At 48.7% G+C, this 26,172-nt stretch overlaps 1 long non-coding RNA gene across 1 annotated transcript; it reads left to right on the top strand.

Moving 5' to 3' along the window:
- Window positions 1-7,598: 7,598 nt before the first annotated feature.
- LOC144100495 (uncharacterized) lies at window positions 7,599-25,550 on the top strand. The gene is made up of 10 exons (XR_013307688.1): window positions 7,599-7,804; window positions 12,296-12,402; window positions 12,922-12,968; window positions 15,156-15,373; window positions 17,504-17,594; window positions 18,650-18,730; window positions 19,382-19,472; window positions 21,302-21,436; window positions 24,364-24,487; window positions 25,378-25,550. It is a non-coding gene; the product is annotated as an uncharacterized LOC144100495 (long non-coding RNA).
- The last annotated feature ends 622 nt before the right edge of the window (window positions 25,551-26,172 follow it).

Here is a 26,172-nt window from a genome sequence, read left to right as displayed (position 1 = left end):
AGTTTTTTATTTAAACAATGCACCGAATTTTGAAAGCGCAGATGACATAGCATGAGAGAATTGGACAAGACCGGCGATTTGACGGTTTTGGCCACAGAAAGAATTTTATTCAACTCCTCTGCCTTCGCAGTCAGAACTTGCCGCTTTGATTTTGAAGGGCCGCTTTGTCCAGATGCGCCAAAGCTCTCTTGTCTGCCTAGGCCTCTGCCATAGCCGTAGATATGAACTTCTTCCTTCTCAGCGAAGAGTTCCTTCGGTATGACGGCGAACCTGCTCTGCTGCCTGTCAGCTGGAATAACCTTTGGCGGTGGTGAAAAACTTTATAAAGTAGAGCAAGCCTTAATTGTTACATCCTAGTGATGGGATTGCTCTTGGATGCGTGTCGTGGCCGGAAGGTGATGCTTCTCAGCGACTTCCAAAGCCCAGTCCACTAGCTGCCGTTGGGCAGCCGGGTCAGAACTGGACACCGCAGCCTCCCATCGCTCGAGGTCTGTGAGTTGCCAATCGACTGGTGGAAGGAGCTCAGAGCAAGAATAAAGAATGTGTGCAAAATCCGCATTCGGAGCGCCGCAGAGGGTGCATACTGGCGTGAACAGTCCCGGGTGAACCAGGGCTAAGTGGGCAGGGGAGAGGAAGGTGCGGGATTGTAGCTGTCGCCACATCACCTGCTGCAATTTTGTGAGAGACTTGTGCGGAGGGGGATACGTTAGCTGTTGCTCACGGTAGTGTAGAGTGATCTCGTGATACGCGACCATTCGATCTCGAGCGTCTCCCCAGGCGTCGGCGACTTCTGCTCGGCTGATGAAACCTCGAGCTAAAGAATGAGCCGCCTTGTTACCTGGGTGGCCGGCGTGGGCCGGGACCCAGAGAAGCTGAATAGGTCAGGTAGGGGCGGGAGACCGGCTTAGAAGCCGGAAAGCGGGTTCGGAGATGCGGCCTTTCGCAAAGTTACGGACCGCGGTTTTTGAGTCGCTGAAAATGTGGGTCGCCAATGTAGTAGCGATGGCTAAGTCTATGGCTGCCTCCTCCGCTTCCGCAGGAGTGGAGGCAATGACAGTGCCTGCCATAATAGGTGTGTACAAATTGGACACTACCGCCAGGGCAAAGGCGGAAAAGGAGGTGTAAGAGCCTGCGTCAACGTAGACGCTCTCCGGCTGAGCGCCATAGTGTTTGTGTAGGGCTGCAGCCCGAGCAGCACAACGAGCCGCGTCATGCTCGGGATGCATGTTCTTGGGGAGGGGTTGAATGGGGATGCGGTCCCGTGTGCGGTGTGGGAGGGAGAAGGTGTGGGTATAGCCAGGGGGGTGTAGGCCAATGGCGTCAAGAATGTGACGGCCGGCTAGGGTGGAGGAGAGCCGATCAAGTTGGGCAGATCGATGGGCCTCGGTGAGCTCGGCGAGGGTGTTGTGTACGCCCATCTTAAGAAGGCATTCATTCGACGTGTGCTGGGAGAGGTTGAGGGCCGTGTTGTACGCCTGACGGATGAGGCAGTTGACTTTGTTCTCCTCTATTCGGGAGAGGAAGAGATAAGGCAGGGAGTATACTACCCGGCTAAGGACGAAAGCCTGGATCAGGCAGCGGAGGTCGTGTTCCCGCATGGCTCGGTGTTTGTTAGCGATTCGTCTGATGAGGCGAACGGTTAGTTGAATGGTAGCAGTGAGCTTGGTGATTGTGGCAGTGTTCTTGCCCATGTTCTGGAGAACCATCCCCAGGATGCGAACTTTGTCCACCTCTGGTATGCGGGTGGCATCAATGGTGACATCGATGCCAGGTGGGGGAGTTTTGTCCAGTCTTCCCCGAGGGGAGCGAAGGACCAGAAGTTCCGATTTTGTAGGAGAGCATGCATGGCCGACCTGATGGGCATAGGAGGTCACCACATCTGCCCCCGCTTGTAGTGTCTCTTCAATGGTGCCGACATTACCCGTGGACGTCTACAGGGTGATGTCGTCGGCATATAAAGAGTGCGAGACGGCGGGAATGGCTGAAAGAGCCTTTGCCATGGGGATGAGAGTTTTATTAAATAGAAGCGGGAGAGTACCGATCCCTGAGGGGTACCTCGGCTACCGAGGATGAAAACAGGGGAGGAGAGTGAGCCAAAAGTGATTTAAGCTGTGCGGTGGCGGAGGAAGGCTGAGATGTACTGATGGGTATGAGTGCAGACGTGTAGGGACGACAGGGCGTCCAAGATGGCCGAATGATGTACATTGTCGAATGCCTGTTTTAGATCCAGGGCCAGGACCGCGCGCGTCCATCTCGTGTTTCAGGAATGGAGGACGTCTTCTGAGAGCTGAAGCATGATATCTTGGGTAAAGAGGTGGGGACGGAAACCAACTATCGTTAGGGGGAAGAGGAGGTTGTCGTCCATGTGTTCCTGGAGGCGACCAAGGACGACGTGCTCAAAGAGCTTGCCGATGCAAGACGTAAGGGAAATGGGACGGAGATTCCTTATCTCAAGACGCTTTGCTGGCTTAGGGATGAAAGTTATGCGGGCATGAGTCCACTGCGAAGGGAGGGTTCCCGTTTGCCAGCAGTGATTGAACAAGTCTGCAACAGCCTCCACGGACTGGCCGTCGAGATTGCGGAGCGCCTTGTTGGTGACTCTGTCAGCGCCGGGGGCGGTCGTGGTCCGAAGTTTGGCCGCCCGAACCTCCACCAGAGATATGTCCGCGTCGAGTTCCGGGTTGGGGTCTCCCGTGTACGGGGGGACGGGGCTGGGAGGCGTGGTGGTGAGATATTGATCTTTGAGGGCTTGGAGGAGTGCATCGTCTGAGAGGGGGAGCTGGCGCAAGATGCGTGTGACATGCTTGCGTTGGGTGGCCTTCGTGTGACCCGGGTCCAGGAGATATCTAAGGAGGGACCAGGTGTCTTTGAGGCCTAAATTGCCACTCATGCGATCGCAGACCTGTCCACATTGTTGATGGGCCAGGTCGCGTGCATGTGTTTCAATCTCGCGTACGAGATGAGCGATACGGCGTTTGAGGGGATGATTGTGCTTTTGATTGAGCCAGCGCCTTTGCAGGCTGACATGTGCTTCCCATATGTGGAGGAGCCGGCTGTCAGCAGTCGACGTGTCCTCAGGTTCGGGAATGGTGGAGGTAGCGCGGGCGACATCGCGGTTGAGGCTGGCGGTCCATTCAGAGAGGTCTGTGAAGGTGTTCGGGGTTAGGCGCCGAAGTTGGCGGAATTTGTCCCAATCCACCACCTGTGTCCCTCGTCATTTTGGCGAGGTAATGGAAGAGATATTGACCTCTGTGGAAATGATATAATGGTCGCTGCCAAAGGAGTGTGTCGTGTTGATCCATCGGCTGTCGCGAATGTGTTTGCTAATTGTGAGGTCTGGGCTGGTGTTGTGCTGAACACTGGAACCAATACGGGTGGGGATCGTGGTGTCATTCAAAAGGGAGAGGCCTTCGTCCTGAATGAATGACCACAGGGAGGTGCCTCTGCGACAGTTCTTGCGGTACCCTCAACTGATGTGATTGGCGTTAAAGTCGCCCACTACCAACAGGGAGTTGTTCGAACTGATCGAGAGCGTCTTGCGCAAATCCGCAAGAAGAGGGGCAGGAGCACCTTTTGGGGGGCTATAGAGATTGAGGATAAAGAGGCTAAGTGACTTGCGTGTGGGAGGGAGAAGCTCCAGCGGGAGACCGTCTATGTCGTCTACCTCTAATGGGTGCTCTATCGCAGTGATATTGCGATGTTCGAGCGTGGCGACCCTAGTCTGTGGCTGGGTAGAAGGTTCGTATGCGGTGTAGCTTCGGAGCTTGACTGACGTCAGAGTTTCTTAGAGCGCAATGACCGCGGGGGCGTCGCGGCTAGAGAGGGTTTGTAAGTAAAGCTGCAGGTTATCTCGCTTTGAGGGAAAACCCCTGCAGTTCCACTGCCACACCTTAATGCATTGGGGTGTCGCAGCCATGTTGGGCAATGACGGAGAGAGCGGAAGATGCAGTGGGTTGCATATGACCTCTGGGGAGAGGCTCGTGAATCTTAGTTTGGAATTGCGCGACTTTGGCCTCCAGATTGCTCTGGTGGGTTTCGAGCGCCACCACGCGGTCAGAAATGTTCTTCATCCATGTTTGAGTTTCGGAGCGGAACGTGTTTAGCGTCGCCATCATGCGTTTCTCAAAATCTTGCATGAAAGACGTCACCTGGTGTACGCGGTTGTCAGTGACTGGTTGGGAGGGAGAATTGGCGTCATCGGCGGACTTCCGTTTAGCGGGGAGCCCACGTGCCGGTGACATGGTGCGCGAGGAGGAGGCGGAGAGGGAAGAGACGGAGGAGGAACGGGGCACGTTTGGATGTGTCGGGGTTTGCACTACTGGGGGCAATGTCGGTAGGGAGTGTTCACACCTTAAAAGGTTTTGCAGTTGCTCTTTTAGAGCAGCAATTTCGCGACTTTGGGAGGACAATTGTGCTCTTAGCTCCTGGTTTTCCTTCTCGAGCGAGGAAGACTGCGGCCCCCAGCTCACCTGTTTCGAAGAGTCCTGGACCCTTCTGCCTGGAAGTGGTGGGAAGGACACGGAACGGCTGCGACTGCGACCAGTTCTTGGGCGGGAGGTGGAACGTTGGCGGCTTCGCGACGCCCTGGGACTCTTAGGTGGCGAAGACGGTGGTGGACTCGCCGGGGGCGTTGTCCGTAGAGTGGAGACCGGTGTGGTGTTGCTGGAGCGTTCGAAGCGTACTTTGCACTTGCGCGTCCCTGTGAAGTGCGTTCCATTACACAGGATACATTTGGGAGTGCAATCCGGCGTTTCTTTGATGGGAGGAGGCGCACCGCAGCGAGGACAAAATCGGTGCGCTCTTTCGGACACACATCAGCACGATGGCCCGGCTTGCGTCAGTTGAAGCATGCATGCTTCAACTTTCGCCTTGAAGGGATGACACATGTAGAGGGTGCCGTAGAAGACGAGCTGTCTTGTAACTTCCGTGGTGTCAATAAAGGTGACCAAGATGGACTTGGTGCGGCCTAGTTGGCGGGCGTCGGCGATCGTGAAGTGGCGGATGGGGTTGAGCGCCACAAGGTCGGAGAAAATATCTTCTCGAGTCTGGTTATATACCGCGTTGTAGAGTATCCCTTTGACGGCGTTGTCGGGGGCCACGACGTATGTCTTCATCGGATACTGTTGGTCGTGGAGCCTGAGTTCTTGAAGTTTGACATATCGTTTCATTCGGGCTTCCGAATGTGTACTCACGGTGAACGAGTTATTGTAAGGGTTGATTCGGAGCTTGTCCTGGCTCCGCGCTTGCGCGTAGTCGATCTCTGCGCCAGTGCAGAGAAGCTGGAGAAGAGCTCCGCCATTCACGGGCCGCAGGTCGAGACAGCCGCCCGGGCAGAACACAATCTTGAGGTCTGAAGCTGGTAGACGAGGAAGTGGAGCGTGTTTCTTGATTTTCCGTGGAGTAGACTTCCCTTGCGGCGGTTGAGCGGGCTTGCCTGGACCTGCCCGGGAACTGGACGCTGCTGACGCGTCATTGGACGATGACAGCTTCGTGGTGGGGTAGAGCTTGTTGTGGGCCCGCACGGCGCGGGACCACCGTGGATCATTTTTGAGTTCTTCTGGGGAAATCACTTTGCCATCGACGCGGTACTCCATCTGTGACGATGTAGACCCAGAGACGAACAGGGCGATGAGCAGCCGGCGGTGTTAGGCCTAACCGGTGATGGCGTTCCACGCCTGGCGCGACAGGTAAATCTTCCAAAATCGGTTCCAATGGGTGAAAAAGGCCAAAAAATGGTGCGTAGAGGTGCACAACACCTTCACTGACTGTGTCCGATGGAAAGCAGGTCACTTCAGGTCGATATTCCGCCACCACGAGCAAGCGTTGACGGAGCCCATGTGATGCACGTCCTCATGACTCAGCCGTCGGAATAACCTTTAGATCCAGTTCTTCGAAATTCTACAAGACCTTTCAAAACATGGGCTAGGCACTCTCGCTTTTCTATCAGATTCTTTGCACAGAATCCGCAGGATTCAAAATGTGTCGTTCTTTTTGTTGCCTTGGCGTGTCCTCAAGTTCTGTCGTCCTTTGTCTTTATCTGCCCATTCAAAATTCGGTACGCTATGCCACTAGCCTAAGAGAAAACAGCGACAAAATATACCTTTTGGCTCGGTTGTTCTTTACTCAAGATAGCAAGTAATTACACCTAGTGCATCTTACGGCCCTCTCAGAGAAGGTCGTGGCACTTGTAGCAGCGGTACACAACGTATGAGGTGGACCATCTGCAGTGCTAGCAGTATATGGGATGTGTGAGTGCTTCCGCAACTTTCAGCATCCTCTAAGTTGCGCGCAGAGGGGCCCGTTTTTACATGAGCTTGAGCGCTGAGCAGGTAGAGGCTCACCTCTCTGTGTTCCCCTTCGTTCACACGATCAGCAGCCTTTTTTCTAATATCAACAGTTGGAATTTGTTTCTCAATTGGTATCACGGTGGCCTTTTTTTGTTACTTTGGAAGTCCTTACAGTGCCAGACATGTTTGTTGGTGGTTATACCGATGGTGCGCCAGCGTACCGTCTTACCGTTACCGTTACCGGAGAAGCACGAGGCCACCCACCGCCGGAGAGCATGCTCTGATTGGTCCTGTTACTGCAGGCGTGCGCTTAGCATCCGTGTACCAGGTGCCATCTGGCACCGTCAAGGTGATTTGCGCGTGCGGATTCGCACGCGGACACCCGGACATCCGGTACCGGTAACAGTAACACGGTACACAGCATACTAAAGGTGTCTATTAACTGCCGCAATCGCTGCGGTGGCTCAGTGGTTATGTTGCTCGGCTGCTGACCCGAAAGGCGGGGGTTCGATCCCGGCCGCGGCGGTCGAATTTCGATGGAGACGAAATGCTAGAGTTCCGTGTACTGTGCTATGTCAGTGCACGTTAAATAACCCCACGTGATCGAAATTTCCGGATACGTTCACTACGGCATCCCTCACAGCCTGTGTCGCTTTGGAATGTTAAACCCCCGGAAACTAACCTAAAGTAAGCATCCGGTTGCAACAAATGCAAAGCGCCTCCCGGTTCAAAATATAGCTCCGGTGGGATTTACCTCCATGTCATTAAGCACAAGTGCAGCACATCTGTTTCTTGGCACAGATCTGAGCATTATATCAGGGATTCTGGTTTTCTATCTACATGGTGTGCCACACTTCCTGTATACACAGGGTTGATGCAAGAATGAGAAGAAAATAAACAATCGTACCCCTACTGAGTTCACAGTTGGTGTTAACCTACGCACAGCATAAACAGGTAACTCAACGATATCTTGTTCCTGGCTTGTAAGTATACTCTCCACCCATTGCCACTTCACCGTATTACGAAGCTCCGTTCGCTATCTGGTCTATTTTTGTATGCGTGTGTAGCAGACTTTCGTCGCTCACTGAGTCGTCAAAGAAATGTCGCGTCCTCGTTGAAATCCAACAGCGCGATGAACTCGCTTGCACCGATCACAAAACCGAAGGTGGTTAAGGCGAAATCAGTAGTGAAGGCTGTGAGTTTTTTTTTTTATTCGTTGCACTTGCGTGGACAGCAACTACCCATCACGAAACTTTTGTACCTATTTTTTACTGTACTTCTGTTATAGACGCCGCACCAGAGGACGCAGCTTCTTTGTTGTCATGGAGGCAACCGGCAGAGGCATCGCGCATCATGTGTCACGTCGCCGCATGTTTCGGTCTCGGATCTCGTTTGGATGACATCGGCGGCAGAAAGAGCGCTGCAAGGAGGCGTTTTCCGAAACAGCCCAGTGCGAAGAATATCTCCGGGTTTACATGCTCTGGCATTGAATATCGGACCGAGGAAAAGAGCCCATGGTAAGCGTCTGGAACTCCCACATACATAGGCCGCGTTCTGCAATTTCTAATTGATAAATACACTGTCTCCTGTCTACTTTGTATCTTTGTGTAGGGTCATTTGTTTTGTTTTTAAGCGAAAAACTTCACTACGCTAGGAAAAGCAGGCTTCGGGAAAACAGCACAACGACCTTGAACGAACTTCAGCCCAACCAAGGATAGCCGTGTATGACTATATGTGGTACACTTATGGTGTCGTACCCTTGACCCATGGCCTTAAGTTGGCCTCCGGCCATTCATGTTGGGTGACCTTTGGGTGGAGCTGCCATGGATGAGCCTCAGACGCTGAGCAAGCTTGCTTGCTTTTCGCTGAATCCAGGGTTAGCCAAGAATAAGCCACTGCCAATTTTTTTGTTTTCATGTTTTTGTATTTGCTTGTTTTTTTTTGCTTCCTTCAGCAGTATTGGTGAGCATTACATGCTGATTTCGGAGTCGTCAGTGTAGACTCGATGCTGTATATGACAATTTTATCACCTATGCAATTGGAAGCAAATGCCTCTTTCGAAAGCATTATGGTTACGTTGTGTGTAGAAAGTTTTTACTTTAAATTATAGACAGTATATCGTGCACAATATTCATGGAAAAAAGTTTTGAGTATTATAAAAGTGTAAGGCGCTCTTATCAACATATAGGAGCTAATGGTCTATTCTTCTGAACTGAGCCAAAATCGTTCTCTTAAAGATTTTTCATCTCTTTCATCGAACAGTTAAGACTGCCATAGACAACCAATGGGAAACGCCTTTGACATGGCAAGAACGGCCAGAGCAAAAAAAATGCAAGATTGCCGACGGGAGAATTGCGGGTATATTGATTATTATAGTGAGGTCTCACAATATATGAAAAAATTCCGTTCCTAAACTCTTTCCCGTTCAAAAATTATTGTTATTTATTTATTTATTTATTTATTTATTTATAGATACTGTGATCTAGTACAGATCATAGCAGGTTGGGAAAAAACAACAAAATACAAGTGTATAAACACTGAAATTCATAACATTTGCAGGCACTTTTCAAATATCACTAAAGAATTATGATTAAGTCTCGCTATTAAGTTTATTCCATTCAGTAATTATCCCCGGAAAAAAAGAACATTTAATGCAGTAATTTTGTGCGTTCAAAAGGGTTATTATCAGCACCTGCCTTTGTCTCGTGTTATAACCTGAGGAGTGAGCAAAATAATTAGAAGTATTAACTTTATATTGACCTTTTAAGAGCTGGAAGAAAAACTTTAATCGACAAACACGATTGCGCTCAACGACTGGCGTAACCCACTTCACCTCACGAGCTCACTTACAGATGCACGGCCATATGAGTGAGAAATAAATCTAACTACTTTATGCTGTATTCGCTCTAATTTCTGAATGTATTTCGTCCAGGATTGTTGGGTGTGATGTCACTGTTTATAGACTTCGATTTGTTTTTGTTGTTTTGTTATGTAAACTGTCACTGGAAGGAGTAAATTATGTTTAAGGCGAGTAATTTATTTGTGCAAACTGGTCTCCGCCTTTCGTTTCAATTAAAACTCAATTTGACATTCAAGCACTGAGTCCGTGCTGCGAATCTAGCGCAAATGATAACCGCTGCCTGAAAGGCCGCATGCAAGCAATCCGTAGAATTACTTTTAATCTGACTGTTACTACCATCATGTCAGAAAAAAATTGTCCAGCTTCGGCAACGGCGACCCTTTGAAACATCGCAGCACAAGCACTCAAATGAAATGTGGTGCCGGTCAAATATGTCACGTGACCATGTGGCGTCATGACAACTTGGCCACTTCATTGTGAGCCAACTGCCTACCTTGGCATGCGTCATTTAAACGAATGATAGCTGAAGAGGCATTGCGGGAGAAGGGCAACCTGCATTTCAGAAGCTCCACCGGAGGCTGTGCTTGGCACAGCTAGCTGCTGGGGCAGTAGGGAATATTTTAACCGCTACAACAGTTTGAGAACACTCAACCATCTATGAATGTAAAACAAAGAATGAGAAATTCTGGACCTAAGGCATTACTCTTCGCACTATCGTGTCATACGCTTCAAGCGGTCACGACGTCCAGCATCTGCTCAACAGCACAGGTGTCACTCTACATGAACGAAAATGCTAAGCAGGAGTAGTCACTCTAAGCAGCATCCAGTGACTCTAAGTAGGCTTCACATCTGGGTGCTCCCGCTCAGAACGCCTGATTATCCTGATGAGACCTCTTTTCTCTAGGCAATGGGTCATTGGCAGACGGCGATCCATTTATACTAAAGTTTGCTAAGCAGCCGTCATTGTCCGAGTATATCATGGTGGAACCGTCCACAAAAAGGTCGGTCTTTGTATGCGTGCTGTTCTGTCGCCCACTGGTTTTTGGCACAGTGCGAAAATCTCGCACATGTTCCTCGCTTCCCAAGAATGGCGCTACGGCCGATAACACAAAGCTGCCTTCCGCTCTTCACGCGACAGTTTCTGTTCTTGTTTAAAGATTTCGCTGATGTAAAGGAATTTTAAATACGTAAGCCCTACGTTTGGGTAAAAAAAAAGAGACCAAATTTATGGGTAAAAGAATAAACTTAGCATGAAGGCTTTCCTTTGTTGTACTGAGAAAGACATCAGCAACATTAATCAGCCATTGCGTGCAAATAAAAAATCTCCGGAGTTTCTTTTTAAGCGCCAGATAATCAAGGGCTGTTTGATCCTTAAAAAACATTCGACATAGCAGTCTTAGCATCGCTGCTGATTTTCTATTGAGTGAGAAATCCTCAGGTAGGCTTAACCCTGTGCAGGTGAGACGAAACCGAAGCCCGCTTCCTCGTGTGAGATATCTGCGTCGCGTGTGGATGCCCGTCCAGGGAACCTGGCCACCCAGCGTTCCTTCCACTACAGTCTTCGGGTGAGTGATCGTTGCTTAGAATGAGTGCATGAGCTGTAGTGGTTCGACACTGAAATTATTTTATTCACCTCACAACCTGCCGTAAACATTCATAGCACCACCTCCATAGCCTGGATGTTCAGTGGTGGAGGACCAAAATAAAAACAACGGTGTTTTACAGTAGCATTTTCAAAAATGATTTTGTCCAGGGTTTTTGGTTGTGATTACACCGTTTATAGACTTCGATTTGTTTTTGTTGTTCTTTTTACGTAAACTGTCACCGGAAGTAGTAAATTATGTTTAAGGCGAGTAATTTATTTGTGCAAACTGGTCTCCGCCTTTAGTTTCAATTAAAACTCAATTTGACATTCAAGCACTGAGTCCGTGCTGCGAATCTAGCGCCAGTGATAACCGCTGCCTGAAAGGCCGCACGCAAGCGATTCGTAGAATTACTTTTAATCTGACTGTTACTATCCCCAGGTCAGAAAAAAATTGTCTGGCTTGGGCATCGGCGACCGTTTGAAACATCGGGGCACAAGCACGCAAATGGAATGAGGCGCCTGTCAGTATGTCACGTCACCATGTGACGCCATCACAACTTGCCCACTCTATTCTGAGCCAACTGCCTGCCGTGGCATGCGCCATTAAACGAATGATACTTGAAGAGACATTGCTGGGGAAGCGAAACCTGGCTCTCAGAAGCTCCACCGGTAGCCTTGCTTGGCACAGCTAGCTGCTTGGGCAGTGAGGCATATTTTAACCGCTACACTAGTTTGAGAACGCTCAGCGATCTATGAATGCAAAGCAGACAGTAAACAATTCTGGATCTATGGGCATTAACTCTTTGCGCTATCGTGTCATTCCCTTAAAGCGGTCACGACGTCCAGCGTCCGTTCAGCATCATAGGTGTCATTCTACATGAATTCAAATGCTGAGCAGGAGTAGTCACTCTAACCAGCATCCAGTGACTCTAAGTAGGAACAGGTTCACCTTTGAGTGCTCCCGCTCAGAACGCCTGATAATTCTGATGAGACCTCTTTTCTCTAGGCTATGGATCATCGGAAGACGGCAATCCATTTATACTAACGTTGGTCAAGCAGCCGTCGTTGTCGGAGTACATCGAGCAGCAACCGTGAACTAAAGGTCGTTCTTTGTATACATGGTGTTCTGTCACCGACTGGCCTTTGGCACAGTGCGGGAAGGTCGCACATGTTCCTCTCTTCCCAAGAATGGCGCCGCGGCTGACGTCACACAAAGCAGTCGTCTGCACTTCAAGCGGCAGTTCCTGTTCCCGTTTAAAGATTTCGCTGATGTAAAGGAATTATAAAGAGGTACACCCCAAGTGTGGGTAAAAAAAGACCAAATGTATGAGTAAAAGTATAAACTAAGCATGAGGGCTTTCTCGTACTCTGTCGAGAAAGCCCTCAGCAACATTAATCAACCACTGAGCGAAAACAAAAAAATCCCCGGAGTTTCTTTTTAAGCAGCTGATAACCAAGGGCTGTTTGATCCCCAAAAATACATTTAACATACCAGTCTTAGCGTCGCTGCTGATTTCCTATTGAGTGAGAAATCCTCAGGTAGGCTTTAATTACCCTGTGCAGGTGAGACGAAGCCGAAACCCGCTTCCTCGTGTGAGATACCTGCGTCGCGTGTGGATGCCCGTCCAGGGAACCTGTCCACCCAGCGTCCCTCCCACTACAGTCTCTGGGTGAGTGATCGTTATTTAGAATGAGTGCACAGCGGCTGCGATTTGAGCTGCAGTGGCTTGACACTGGAATTGTTTTATTCACCTGACAACCTGCCGAAAACGTTCATAGCACAAACTCTATAGCATCGATGTTCAGTGGTGGATGACAAACATAAAAACGACGGTGTTTACAGCAGCATGTAGACTTCCTGCGGTAATTAACAAAAGGAGAATAAGAAGCAGAAGGTGTCTAAAGTGTACTACTGTGCCTCAACAAAAAAATTGTATAGAGTAGCACGTAAAAAATGAATCAAACTTTGGATCTTCATAAAAAAGGGGAAAAATTTAGGACCCTTCTGTACCTCATTCTTGGAGAAGAAAATGCAAAAGCCTTTCGGTTCCCTTACATGGCGTCTAGTCTAATGTTGCGATTTTCGCGGCAAAGCTACGGTCGGAAAAGCTTCCATTGCCCTTATACGATATTCCTGAGGCAGCCCCTTCTAGAATGTTTCAGTACATTTATTTCAGTATTTATTTCAGGAGGGCGAAGAAACCAGAGAGAGGACTTGGGAGGCACCAGCTACCAGGTACGTGTCTTTTATTTCCACACACCAGCGTAAACCTCACTCAGTTTTTGATTTAAGACAGTGCACCGAATTTTGAAAGCGCCAGTAAAAACAGCATGACAGAATTGGACAAGACCAGCGATTTGTCGGTTTTGGGCACAGAAAAAATTGATTCAACTCTTCTGCCTTCGACGTCGGAACTTTCCGCTTTCGTTTTGACGGGCCACTTTGTCCAGAAGCGCCAAAGCTCTCTTGTCCGCCTAGGCCTCTTCCACAGCCGTAGATATGAAGTTATTCCTTCTCAACGAAATGTCCCTTCAGAACGAAGGCGAAACAGACCTGCCTGTCAGCTTCAATAACCTTTAGATATAGGTGTTGGAAACTCTCCCAGTCATTTCGCAGCAAAGGCTGGGCACGCTGAATTTTTTATTAGCTTCTTTGCAGAGAATCCACAGGATCAAAATTGCATCGTTCTTTTTGTCCTTGGTGTGTCTTCAAGTTCTGTCGTCCTTTCTCTTTATCTGCGCATTCGTAATTCGGTATCCTGTACCATGTTTGATATGGGGCTCAATTCCTATCTCAGGCCAGCAGTGTGTGGCATTGCGCGACAACGCCACCGGTGCCACCAGAGTTGGAGATGGAAGGGTCCTTGAATAGGCTGACTCGTTCAGCACCGCAGGTCCCGGCTCCGAAGGACGTTGTCGGACTTCGTTAAGGAGGGAATTGTACAGTAGGGTTTTCTTACATTATTATAAGCATGTGAATCAAAAGTGGGGATCCTCCATTCTGAGAGATCTAATCCCCAACACTGGTGGCCTGCGATGGGGTTGGAGCCCCATCCCCAACAACCACCAGCTTAAGAGAAAACATAGCGACAAAATATACCTTATCGCTCAGTCGTTGTTCACTTTAGACCGAAATAAATTATAACTTATCGGTCCTACGGCCCTCTCAAAGATAGTCATGGCACTTGCAGCATCAGGCATCATGTGTCTCACCGCTGCATGTTTCGATATCGGGTCCCACGTGAGTAGAGATCGGAGGCGGAGACAGCGCAGCGGGGAGGGGTTGCACAGGCGCGCCTTTGCACATGAGCACGAGCGCTGAACAGGAGAAGGTTCACCTTTCAGTGCTATCTATCGTTCACACGATCAGCAGCCCTTTTTCCAGTATATACAGTTGCGCATTTGTTCCTCGATTGTTACCACAGTGGCCTTTATTTTTAGCTACTTTCGCAGTCCTTGCATTGCCAGGCATGTTTGTTGGTGGTTATACCGACGGTGCGCCAGAGTACCGTGTACCGTCTTACCATTACCGGAGAAGCACGAGCCCACCCACTGCCGGAGAGCACGCCCTGATTGGTCCCGATACTGCAGGCGCGCGCTTAGCTTCCGTGTACCAGGCGCCATCTGGCACCGTCAAGGTGATTTGCGCATGCGGATTGGCTGCGCACGGGCACCCGGTACTCCGGTACCGGTAAGGGTAACAAGGTACAGAGCACACTAAAGGTGTCTAATATTTGTGGCAATCGCCGCTGTGGCTCAGTGGTTATGGCGCTCGGCTGCTGACACGAAAGACGCGGGTTCGATGCCAGCCGCGGCGGTCGAATGTCGATGGAGGCGAAATTCTAGAGGCCCGTGTACTGTGCGTTCAGTGCACGTTAAAGAACCCCAGGTGATCGAGATTTCCAGACCCCATCACTACCCAAAAAACGCAAAGTGTCTCCCGGTTCGAAATTTAGCTCCGGGGGCACAAAGCACAACGGTCGCACATGTGTTCGTCGGTAAAGACCTAAGCGTTATATCAGGCATTCTGGTGCTCGAGCTACATGGTGTTCCACACTCCACAAAACAATCAGTGCCATACATAGTTCAAAGTTGCTGTTAACTAATTGATGTCTTCTTCCTATAGCTTGTGAGTATACTCTTCGCCCATTGCAACTTCACCGTATTTCGAAGCTCTGTTCTCTGACGGGTCTTTTTCTGAGTGCGTGTAGCGAAATTTCGTCGTTCACTGAGTCGTCAAAGAAAGGAGGCGTCCTCGTTGAAATCCAACGGCGCAATGAATTCCCTTGCACCAATCACAAAACCGAAGGTGGTTATGGCGAAATCAGTACTGATGTCTTCGCGTTTTTTTTTGCGTTTGCGTGGACAGCAAGTACACATCACGAAACTTCTGAACCTATTTTTTACTGTACTTCTGTTATAGACGACGCGCAAGAGGACGCAGCTTCTTCGTTGTCATGGAGACAACCGGCAGAGGCATCGGGCATCATGTGCCACGTCACTGCATGTTTCGGTCTCGGGTCTCACGTGGATGGCATCGGCGGCAGAGACAGCGGTGCGGGGAGGTGTTTTCCAAAACAGCCCGGTGCGAAGAATACCATGCTCCGGCACCGCATACCGGTCAAAGGAAAATAGCACATGGTAAACGTCTGAAAATCCTGCATACATGGCCGTTCTCCCATTTTTAGCTGAGCAATACATTCCTTTTGTGTCTCCTTTGTGTCTAGTCGTTTAAAACTCACTTTCAGAAATGAAGTTTTTTTGTCTGTCTGGGTATACTTGTTGGGTCGTTTGTTTTGTTTGTTTTTTTCACGTTTCTTGCTTGTTTTTGTTTTGCTTTCGCCAGAAGTTGTGGTGAGGTTTACATCCTGATTTCAGAGCTGTCAGTTCAGACTCTATGCTGTATATTACAATTTTATCACCTATGCGGTAGGATTCAAATGCCTCTTTCAAAAGGATTATGGTTACATTGTTTGTAGACAGTCTATCATGTCCAACATTCTTGGACAAAAAGATTTAAATATTTGAGAAGTGTAAGGCACTGTTATAAAAATATTGAAGCCAACGGTTCATTCTTCAGAAGTGTAACAAGATCTTTGTCTTAAGGATTTTTCGTCTTTCGCATCGAGCAGTTAAGACTGCCATAGGTAACCAATGGTGAACGCCTTTGACGGTGGCAAGACCATCCATAGCAAAAAAAAAATGCAAGCCTGCCGGCGGGAGCTCTGGGGGTATATTGAATGTCACTGATCGATTGTTATCAAACTGCCCATCATGGCAGGCGCCCGTTAAAAGAATGATTGGTCGGGAGGCGTTGCTGGGGAAGAGCAACCGGAGTCTCACCAACTCCACCGATGGCTGTGCTTGGAGGGTTGCCTCCCTGCGCTCATATGCCGGATCAAGATTGCTGTCCAAGTCTGGGTTTTCTTGGGAACAGCCGCCTGCCATCGCGGGGCAGTGGCGCATCTTTTAATCGCAAAACCAATGCGCCAATCATAGTATGAGGAGACCTGGCGATCTATGAATGCAAAGCAGACAATGAACAATTCTGGATATATGGGGGCTAACGCGTTACGCTATCGTGTCATGCCCTTAAAGAGCAGCTTAAGTGTACCCTTAATATTTTTTTCATGATGTCCAAGGTCCGCTAAGCAACACAGGTGCCGCTCTGTACAAGAGCACAAAGGCTTAGCAGGAGTACTCGCTCTGAGCAGCATCCAGTGACTCTAAGTAGGAACGGGTTCACCTCCTGAGTGCTCCCGCTCTGAAGGCCTGATTATCCTGATCAGGCCTCATTTCTCTTGGCGGTTGGTCATCGGTAGACGGCGAGACATTTATACTAAAATTGTTTATGCAGTCGTCATTTGCAATGTCGAAAGAAATGGAGAAGGGTCCGTGAAGTTGGTGTCGGTCTCCGTACGTGCTTCGTACATGCTAAATGAGCAATTTAAAGAATTATAAAGTTTGTGTCAGCATAAAAAAAAACAAAATTAAAAGTTAAATTAAAATTCACCGGATACCCCGCACCTCTGCCAATAATAAACCGGCTTTATTTTGGAGGAGAATGTTGGTTGCGAAGGCCGGGTAGAGCAAGCAGGGACGGCTCCGAGCCCAAAACAGTTGGTGCTGCCCTCTCGCGGCGCATGTCGGCTCTGCCGCTGCAGCTGCCGAGTGCCTTCCTCTTGGCAATTGTAGTGCACCTATCTTCCCAGAACGGACACAACAGTTCCTGCTCAGTGTTCGGTGGAGAGGGAAAACTGAGAGCTAGGGATCAAAAGTATGTTTAGTAGCATGCAATGCAGGGTTCTAGCTCGGTCGTCGGGAAAGTGTTCGGCGCCCGTTTTATTTGGAAAGCATGATACAGCTTATCGGAAACGAAACAGGGTGCTGTTGACCGCAAATGTTGTAACGAAAAATCTCACATGACGTCACCGTGGTGTAAAAATAATTTTTTTAAGAGGCACGGCGAACTTAAACCAGGACTTTCGAATTGCGGAGTCGAGCATGCAACCTATGGGCCAAAAAACACCATTGCTCCTTTGCGAACGTATATGTAAAGCTAGCCTATATGCCTTGCCTTACAACTGTATGCTACTATATAGGCGTGTCATTAAAAAGCAAGAGAAAGAATAGTAAACAAATTATAGAGCAAACAAGAAATAAAAATTTAGAAAAACATTACCACGCATTGAAACCACCTACGTAGTCTTAAGAGCCTCCGTAATTCTTTTACGATACACGCGGCCATATTCGTACGCGCTGTCTTCGCAGGAAGCTGTCGCCGGTTGCCGTCGTAGTCGGCTTGTTCGTCCTGAACTGCAGCGTCATGAACGGTGCTACCCATGCTGCAGGATAACGGGCAGTGAGTATGATGGGCGGTACTGCGGCCTGCACTTTGAACTCTGTCGCACAGGGCCAAATCTTCTTGCTTAACTATCGAGCACCTTCTTAATGAGAACCTTCTTGTAACGAGCACCTCCTTGCCTAACTAACGAACATAGAGCACTGTGCGTGCTGAACACTGTTGTGCGACTTCAAGCTGCACCATTCTTGCCCACTGCTACTGGATTCGACGACGCGGCGGAATGGGTTTCGGGTTCCGCTAGACTCCATTGGCTGTTCTCTGCAGGGCCACTCCGTCGTTGACCAGCGGACAGTATGCGAGCAGCATAAGATGAGCATCATGCATAAAATTATCTTTGATGCCGTTAACTTCACGTTCGCCTGCATAGAGGCCATACCGTCCAAAGAATATTAACGAAATCGAAATATGTACTCCCGCGTTGCTTAAATGCAATAGCCAGTACCACAGAGAAATTCTTTTTGATGTGCGCGCGTGCGTGCTTATTCACGTGGATCAGTGTAAAACGCAAGGCTCACGTGTAATACGCAAAGGCTGGCTAGTTCATAATATGCGGCATAATATTAGGCCAATTTCACGAAACGAACACATACAACGTGGAATAGGATCGTTGGCTGGATGCTCTTTTCGCAGTTTCCCACAGCCATTCTCCACATTTGACGTCCGCCTAACGCAAGTTCAATGCTTCAAAAGACCGATGCGAGTCGTTTTGCATCCTTCTGTTGAATCCCTTTGTTGGTATCTCTTGGAAACTGCTTCACGTTGGGCTTCGGTGCCCCATCTGAATGTTCTCATTGCCGCGTTCACACCCCTTCCCTACCTCAGCTATAAGCGTCGCAAAGATACCGAATGATGGGCGCTTGGCATACCGTTGCCATGTTTTCGAACAACTCCCGGATACGGGACATAATCGCATTGGCGTTTTCACGTTTTTTTTTTTACAAAAATTGAATTTTCAAGAATAAAAGGAGTGGGTGCTATTCGAGCATGGGTGTATGCTCGGTATTTTACGGCAGTGCTGAGAAGTGCTGCATCCATGACTGTTTTTATTCCAGGCACTAGGTTCAGCCAGCATCCGGAATGAAACCGACAGGCCTTCTATCCGCGAAGACCTCTTGACAGTCAAAAGAGTCCAAGTAAGTCCTCTGCCACGAAGCATAAGTTTGTGGCTCCGAACGACATGAAAGTCCGGAATGCACCATTTCTCTGTACGAGCACTGTTATGATTGGTGGGTTGCCATACGTTGTACATTTTTTGGAACGCTCACCTTCAAGCGTGCTCAACAAGGACAGTTCTGTGCCTTTAAAGCAGCATTAGACAAGACATCCCTGGCAGTACCTGTCAGGGACATCACCTTTGTTGTAAACAGCGCCAGTAGTTGCTTTCACGAAGCATGGCTGCTTGTTTGCAGGAACTGAAAAGCTTAGCGGGCGGCTATATTGACATGACCATTCATCCCTTTTCGTGAGGTCTCATGCAACACCGAGAAAAATGGAGCACAAAGATGCGCTAGGCCTATCGTTGTCATGCTGTTGCTTTTGGGAGAGAGATACAAGCCATAGATGAACCCGCTGTTAATGAGCCGTTTACTTCATCGCTTGACGTATTTGGTGCGGATCGAGTGGGCGGCACTCAGAAGCACTTCTGCTCTAGTTGTCTAACACAATAGGGCTTATATACAGAGTAAATTTCTGAGTGACTGCACGTTTTAAGTTTTTGTTTCAAGGCTTGAAAGTAATTTTTTTTATGACACACACGGCCATATTCGTACGCGCTGTCTTCGCAGGGAGCCGCCGCCTGTTGACGTCGTACTCGACTTGTTCGACCTGAACTGCAGCGTCCTGCACGGTGCTACGCATGCCGCAGAATAACGGGCAGTAAGTATAAGGGGCAGTACACTGCTTCCTGCACTTCGATCGCTGTCGCACAGGGCCAAACCTTCTTGCTTAACTATCGAGCACCTCCTACACCATTCGTGCCCCTTGCTGCTCGATTCGATGCCGTGGCAAAATGGGTTTCAGGATTCGCTGGACTCCACCGGCACATCCCTAATGGGACCACTCCTTCGTTGACCAGCAAACAGTATGCGAGGAACACAAGATGCGCGTCATGCATGAAGTAACCTTTCACGCCATTTGAATCACATCCGGCTTCACAGTCTACTGACAAAAGAATACACTTGACTTTGACTTGACTTTGACCATGCACTTCACAGCTCCTAAAACAAGCTTAGAAAACATACTTATTACAAAAGAAATTTTTCCGACTAATAGATAATGCACCATACCTTAGCCACACGGCCCCATTGTTTAGAAAACACCAACTGTTTACACTGTGGGACGTTATAAACGAAAAGATTGCGTTAGCTACTTACGTACAAATGCATTCTGATCCTACCGCTTTTTGTCATCAGTATCTAACGAAAACACATACCTACAACATCCGGCACATATGTTTATAATAAGGAAAAAATACGTACAAACTACGGCACCCAGAAACTTAGCTACAGAATTTCCAGTTTCTTAAATGATCACCATCCTGCTGTAAGCATTATTCAGGAAAGTCAATCATTGAACGCTTTCAAAAATAGCATCACTATGTATCTGTTGTCACTGCCGACATGGCCACTCATTGTTTTTATTCTGTTGTTTCTCACAGTATCTGTCCAACTGTTGTACATAAATATTCAATATGAAATAATGCCAGTTTCAATGTTAACAAATCACTATGTATTTCCTCGTTTAGTGTTTATTTTGCACGCTGAATGTCTTGTGCTCTCGACTGGGAGCAAGAAGGGCGCAGACTCTGTCAGGCATCCATTTGCATTTTGGTCTGTGCCCTAGGCAACTGTACCACACGTTGCCTGAATAAACTCTTTGACTTTGAAGCGAGTTCGAAAAATATACTCCTGCATTGCTTAAATACAATAGGGAATATCACGGAGAAATTCTTTTTGATGCGGTCGTGCGGATGAGTGTAAAATGCACGGCTCATATGGAATACGTAATGCCTGGCTACTTGGCAAAATGCGCCATAATATTGCATCAAACGGCGTAAGCACATATATTCTCGAATAGGATCGATGATGATGATAGTGCATTTTTATGGCGCAAGAGAATCTGCGGCGAAAAAGCGCCATGGCACCGGGTATTTTTGTTTGCTCAAAGTGGGCCGAAAGACCCATTTCCCATGCACTTCACCCTGGTTAAGCCCAGCTCCAGACCAGGGGAAAGCTTGTACCCATTGTATCACCGATAGGTACCCGGCGGCACTGGGGATCGAACGCCGCACCTCCCGCATGCGAGGCGAATGCTCAACCACTAGCCCACCACTGCGGTCAATAGGATCGTTGGCTGGATGCCGTTTTCGTAATCCTCCAAAACCACTCCCCATGTTTGCTGTCCGTCTAACATTATAACTTATACCGCTTCAAAAGACTGATTCGAGTCGTTTCGCGCTTTTTAATTGAATCGCGCTAAAGAGAAAAAGGTGCCTTTATTTCAGCGATATTCGTCGATATGAGTGTCATAGGCACAGTGCGGGATCTCGTTCACAGTGTGTTCACAGAGTGGGCTTGCGTAAATACAAAAATTACGCCACTCACTGCTTGCTGCACGATCGCTCTTGTTGTTCGGTGTGATGTGTCTGAGTTCTTTGCTAAACATTTCGGCTGATGACCGTTTCCTAAAAACTCTCCCTCCTTCAGAGCCACCAAGCAGCCCCGACTGTTTCGCTCTGTCGGATCCCACATGATTGTGTGAAATACCTGCGTCACGTGACCATCATGACTCCTAACATGCTGCCATCTTTGTCGCTGCCTTCATCTCACTACGGCGGACAGGTGAGTGACTGCTGATTAGCACTAGACTAATGAACGAGGCCAATGCAATGTCATTATAATGACTGTGCATCGTTTTAAAAAGGAAAACATGCCACCAAACCTAGGTGTCTGCACTAGTTTAAACAATGTTACAACTCTATGCGGGAGCAGAAATTAGCGATAAAAGCTTTCTACCACTAGCGTTAGATAATAAAGGCGCCGAGATTGAACAGATAGATGGTAGTAATCGTGAATCATTTCCGATTGTCTAGCGGCGATGCACATTCGGTACAGGCGAAAAAATGCAGTTGGAAATTCATGGTCTTTTTAACTGTTTCGCAGGCACAGCGGGGTCACACAGTGAAGGTATTATTTCCTTGCGAATAGACTGAAGCTGTGTGATAAATTCACTAAAAGAATTCCAACACAACAGTGTCGCATCCATGTAGGCCCAAAGAGAACAACAAACCTTTGATTTTTTTTTTTCTGGAAACGCCCAGCACAAACTTATTTGCAGCCTGCTTCACCATCAATGCGTTTCACGTTTCCGAAGCTCTGGTCGCCTAAACTTTATTAATGCGATTTGCTATGACGGACACAATCAAGAAAACTTGCAACATGAGGCACTGTCAACGCGACTCGCGAGGTCAGGAAAGTGTTTCTATGAGCTACACATGGAAGGAAGTGTGCACTGACTGCCCGGACCCGTTTGATGAGTGCGTTTTTCCAATTTCTTGACGGGTGGCATCATATGTTTTCTTTACCGAACGTTCTTTTGTTAGCCCATAATGGCACTTTTATAATTGTAGGGGCAATGTAGCTCCAAAAGGGTATTTCGTGATAGCGTAATGATGGCGTAATTCCATATATGCACAAGGTCATTCTCTACGTTACATTCATATGCCCCTGGAAGTCCTCACACCCCTCCTGGCACAATGGTGAATTGGTTTAAGCGATGCGCCACTGCCCTGCGATGGCAGGTGCTCCCAGTGGTGGACCTTGTGCGGCACAGGTTGATCTTCCCGAGCGACCAATTATTCCTTTATTCTACCACCTACTGCGGTGGGCACTTCGCTCACTATCCGGTGGGCAGGTTGTGGTGAAGCGGCAATTTCACATGAGCAAGGTGACCCACCTCCCTCTTAGGTTGCTCTGGGCGTCACCTGCCAGAGTCGCGCTCGTGATTTTTCGCACACAACGCCGACACCGGATTCTCTGGTGAACGGGGCCTTTAACGCTAGGGCGTTAATACTCACGTTTCTGGCGCTCATCCCACGTTTCGAAGCTCTGCTGTCTGTCACCGTCAACGCCGGGACCGATCATCACCTCGCTACCGGAGAACAGGCCGGGTGGCTCTGCCACCCTAGCAGGAACAGGCGAATGTGGTAACGCTCACCGCCACACGTGCTTGGCGACTGATCACTTGCTCTTCCTAGCAGATTATAGTGCGCTGTTTAACATGGCACACTGCACTGCGAACGATGCTAAAACGGCGCATAGCTGTGTGCCGACGCCGATTTCGAGTTCACTGACTGCGAAAGAAATGCGCAATTGATGATTATTTACAGCAGCGCGTGTCATCCATCTGCGCATGCACCAGCCTCCAGACTTGGTAAATTTGCATTCGACGCAGTGTTACGGAAAATAAGCTCTCCACAAAGAGCTTGAATTCGTTAAACGTATTCAGAATTGCTTGTCTTATTTTTAAAGATCAGTGACGCTTCGATGTAGGCGGGTGGATCTCAAGAAGAGCCACGGTGTCTGAATGGTTATATGGTGTTCGGCTATTGGCCCGAAAGACGCGGGTTCGATCCCGGCCGCGGCGGTCGAATTTCGACAGAGACAAAATGCTAGAGGCCCGTGTACCGTGCGATGTCAGTGCACGTTAAAGATCCCCAGGTGGTTGAGATTTCCGGAGTCCTTCACTACGACATCGCTCATAGCCGTTGTTGCTTTGGAACGTCAAAGCCTCATAAGCCAAATAAAGTCAGAATTTGGCGCGCAGCGTGCACCCTCGAGTTGAGGGGATGCTCCGACGCTATCGACGGACTTGATGCGCAGATACTCCCAGTTTCTGTTTGTGATACAAGCTCTTTTCCTACGCCTTGAAAAAGCACTCGCTCACCGAAGGTACAGCATCTGAAATTGTGGGCGCGTGATTAAGCAGGATACGCATTGAAGCGCTGAGCGCACGCAGCAGCGTTCTGCTCATCTAGATCTCCCCGTTCTTGTTCGGAGTTATCCTCTGTTTCCCTGGAAGTGAGAGTATATAATGGCGCTTAAAGAATGAACCACGAGCCGCTTTAGCTGAATGAGTTTGCCTGTTCTGCAGCTGTAAGTAGCCAATATATTCTATGCACAAAAGCAAAAAGGATGGATTGAAGCAGTCTGACAGATCTTTTTTTTTCGTCTCCCTCCGAATGCACTTTGTATGGACGTGAAGTTTGCTTTGGTTTATGGGGCTTTGACGTCCCAAAGCGGTTCAGGCTATGAGGGAAGCCGTGGTTAAGGGCTCCATAAATTTCGACCACCTGGGGTTTTTTAACGTGCACGGACATCGCACACCACACGGACCTCTAGCATTTCGCCTCCATCGAAATTCGACCTCCGCGGCGGGGTTCGAACCCGCGTCTTTCGCGTCAGCAGCCGAGCGCCATAACCACTGTGCCAGCACTGCGGCGACCACTAGGTGTATCTGCAAGATAGATCTGATGGGTTTTCTTTCTCGTTTACCCTCGTCAAAAAAGCTGCCAAAAGTGCAGTGGGAGATGCCGATCGCAATGCATATGCGGAGCACATGTATGCGAATGATAAGCTGACATTATTCGGGAGCTTTTCGTTGCTTCTTTCCGTTCGATAGTATGACGCGTAACCTTTATTAGCATAAATCAGTCGATTTTACCCCAAGTATACTGCTTTCTGATGTCACCCCAATTAACCTCGTGCAGAGTCACCGTGGAGCTGGGATTCCACTTTTTATTCGTGTGGAAAACCTGCATCGCTTGCTCATGATCGCCGACTAGGACCGCGTGGCAGTCGCCATGGCAGCCTTTCTTCTTACACGATGGATGGGTGAGTGACTGCGACGGAACCGTGACGAAACTTTCCCTTTGTCTACCCATCGAAAAGCGCTGGCTCTGTGATCTTTTCGTTTAGATCTCTTCGGAGTGGGCCGAAGTGGTCGCGTGAACAATTGAGCTGAGCCTATTTTCCATTCAGTTTCCTAGAAAATACGGTTTCGCCATTGGACTGCTGCGTTTATCTGAAACGGCGGCTCTTTGATGGTGTGCTTAGGCAAAGCCATCTAAGAACTTGTGCACGATGGCCTCTATCGAGGTACTGGAATGATTGTAGTTAGCAGCGGACCATTTAAAAATTCTCCGGCAACTTTGCGGGAATCACCATGTAGGGCTTTCATCGGTACGTACTACGTCAGTCTTTAAACTTCTGCGCGTGTATGGAGCATATGCGAAGCTTAAAATTTACAGTGGTCGTGAGGCGTACCGTCCCCGACGAGTTTTCTCAAATGCCGCCGGAAGCTTACGCCAACGTCGGCGAAACCAACCATTGCACCAGTAAACGTCTCCCTGATGAATAGCCTTTGCAGCCTAAGCGGTTACCGTCAGCGTAGAATATGTAAGGCCTGTTTCGTTATTTATGAACTTATCTGGATTGCCATTGAGGTTAAAAGCGGAACTTCTACTACACATGGTGGGGCCGAACACCCATTTTCCAAGCATTTCACCCGAAGATAAGCAGAGCACAAGGCATGAGGAAGGCTTGTATTAATTTGAAATCTGTGTATAGCCGGCGACACTGGGAATCGAACCCTGCGCCTCCAGCATAGGTATGAGATTCTCAAACCACTCTGGCACCCCTGCGGTTCATGCTCAGCTGAGGTTCAGCGCATGCCTTCTTTACTTAAACAAGGTGTATGACATCGTGGCTACTCATTTTTGCAGATGCAGATCTGGTATGAAAAAACAGATACAGCAGGCGAGACGCACGGCAGCAGTACAGGAAGCTGGAAAGATCACCGAGAGCCAGCGGGACCAGCTGAAAATGTCACCATACTTTGATGCTCACGCCATTGCCTTCTCTGATGTGACATCGTTGCCTGAACAATAATAGAAATCACGACCTGGGTTCACAGGTGTTCTGGAAGATTCGTGTGCTTGTGAAGGAGATTGGGGCCATCACTTCATCTGTGTCTTCATTTCTGGTGTATACCTTGCAGGTCAAGGTAACACAGCTTAAATCCCATTAGATTCAGCTAAAGGAAGTCGAGCGCCAGGCCAGGGTAAGAGTGTCGACGGCTGGACACCGGTGTAGTCAGACTACAGCCCTTGGTTTTATATCCTAAGCCCTTTTCCATTATTAGAGCAGTAAGGACAGCGCGGCCATCTTGTACAATGCACGAATACTGTGTCCTAAGACGCATGTTAGAGAAGGCGCGAAAAAGAAGAAAAGTGCCGTGCCCGCATTGTGTGCCGTGAGGCAGCGGCCTTAAGTTACCAGGCTACGATCACTAAATACTTCGACTTAGATATCATCGTTCATTGCATGCTAAATTTATCAAGGTAGCCTCAAAGACCCATTTTCCAAAAATTTCAAAGCAAAGAAGTCTAGCACCCAGTTAGGATAAAGCTTGCACCCATTGTATCACCGGCGGGTACCTGACGCCACTAGAGATCGAACCTCGCCACTCCTGCCTGCAAAGCAAATGCAGCTGCGGCGTTTTTAAATTCGACCGCATT

Source organism: Amblyomma americanum, chromosome 8 (genome assembly GCF_052857255.1).
Source record: "Amblyomma americanum isolate KBUSLIRL-KWMA chromosome 8, ASM5285725v1, whole genome shotgun sequence".
NCBI lineage: Eukaryota > Metazoa > Arthropoda > Arachnida > Ixodida > Ixodidae > Amblyomma > Amblyomma americanum.
This window is presented reverse-complemented; position numbering and strand designations above follow the sequence as displayed.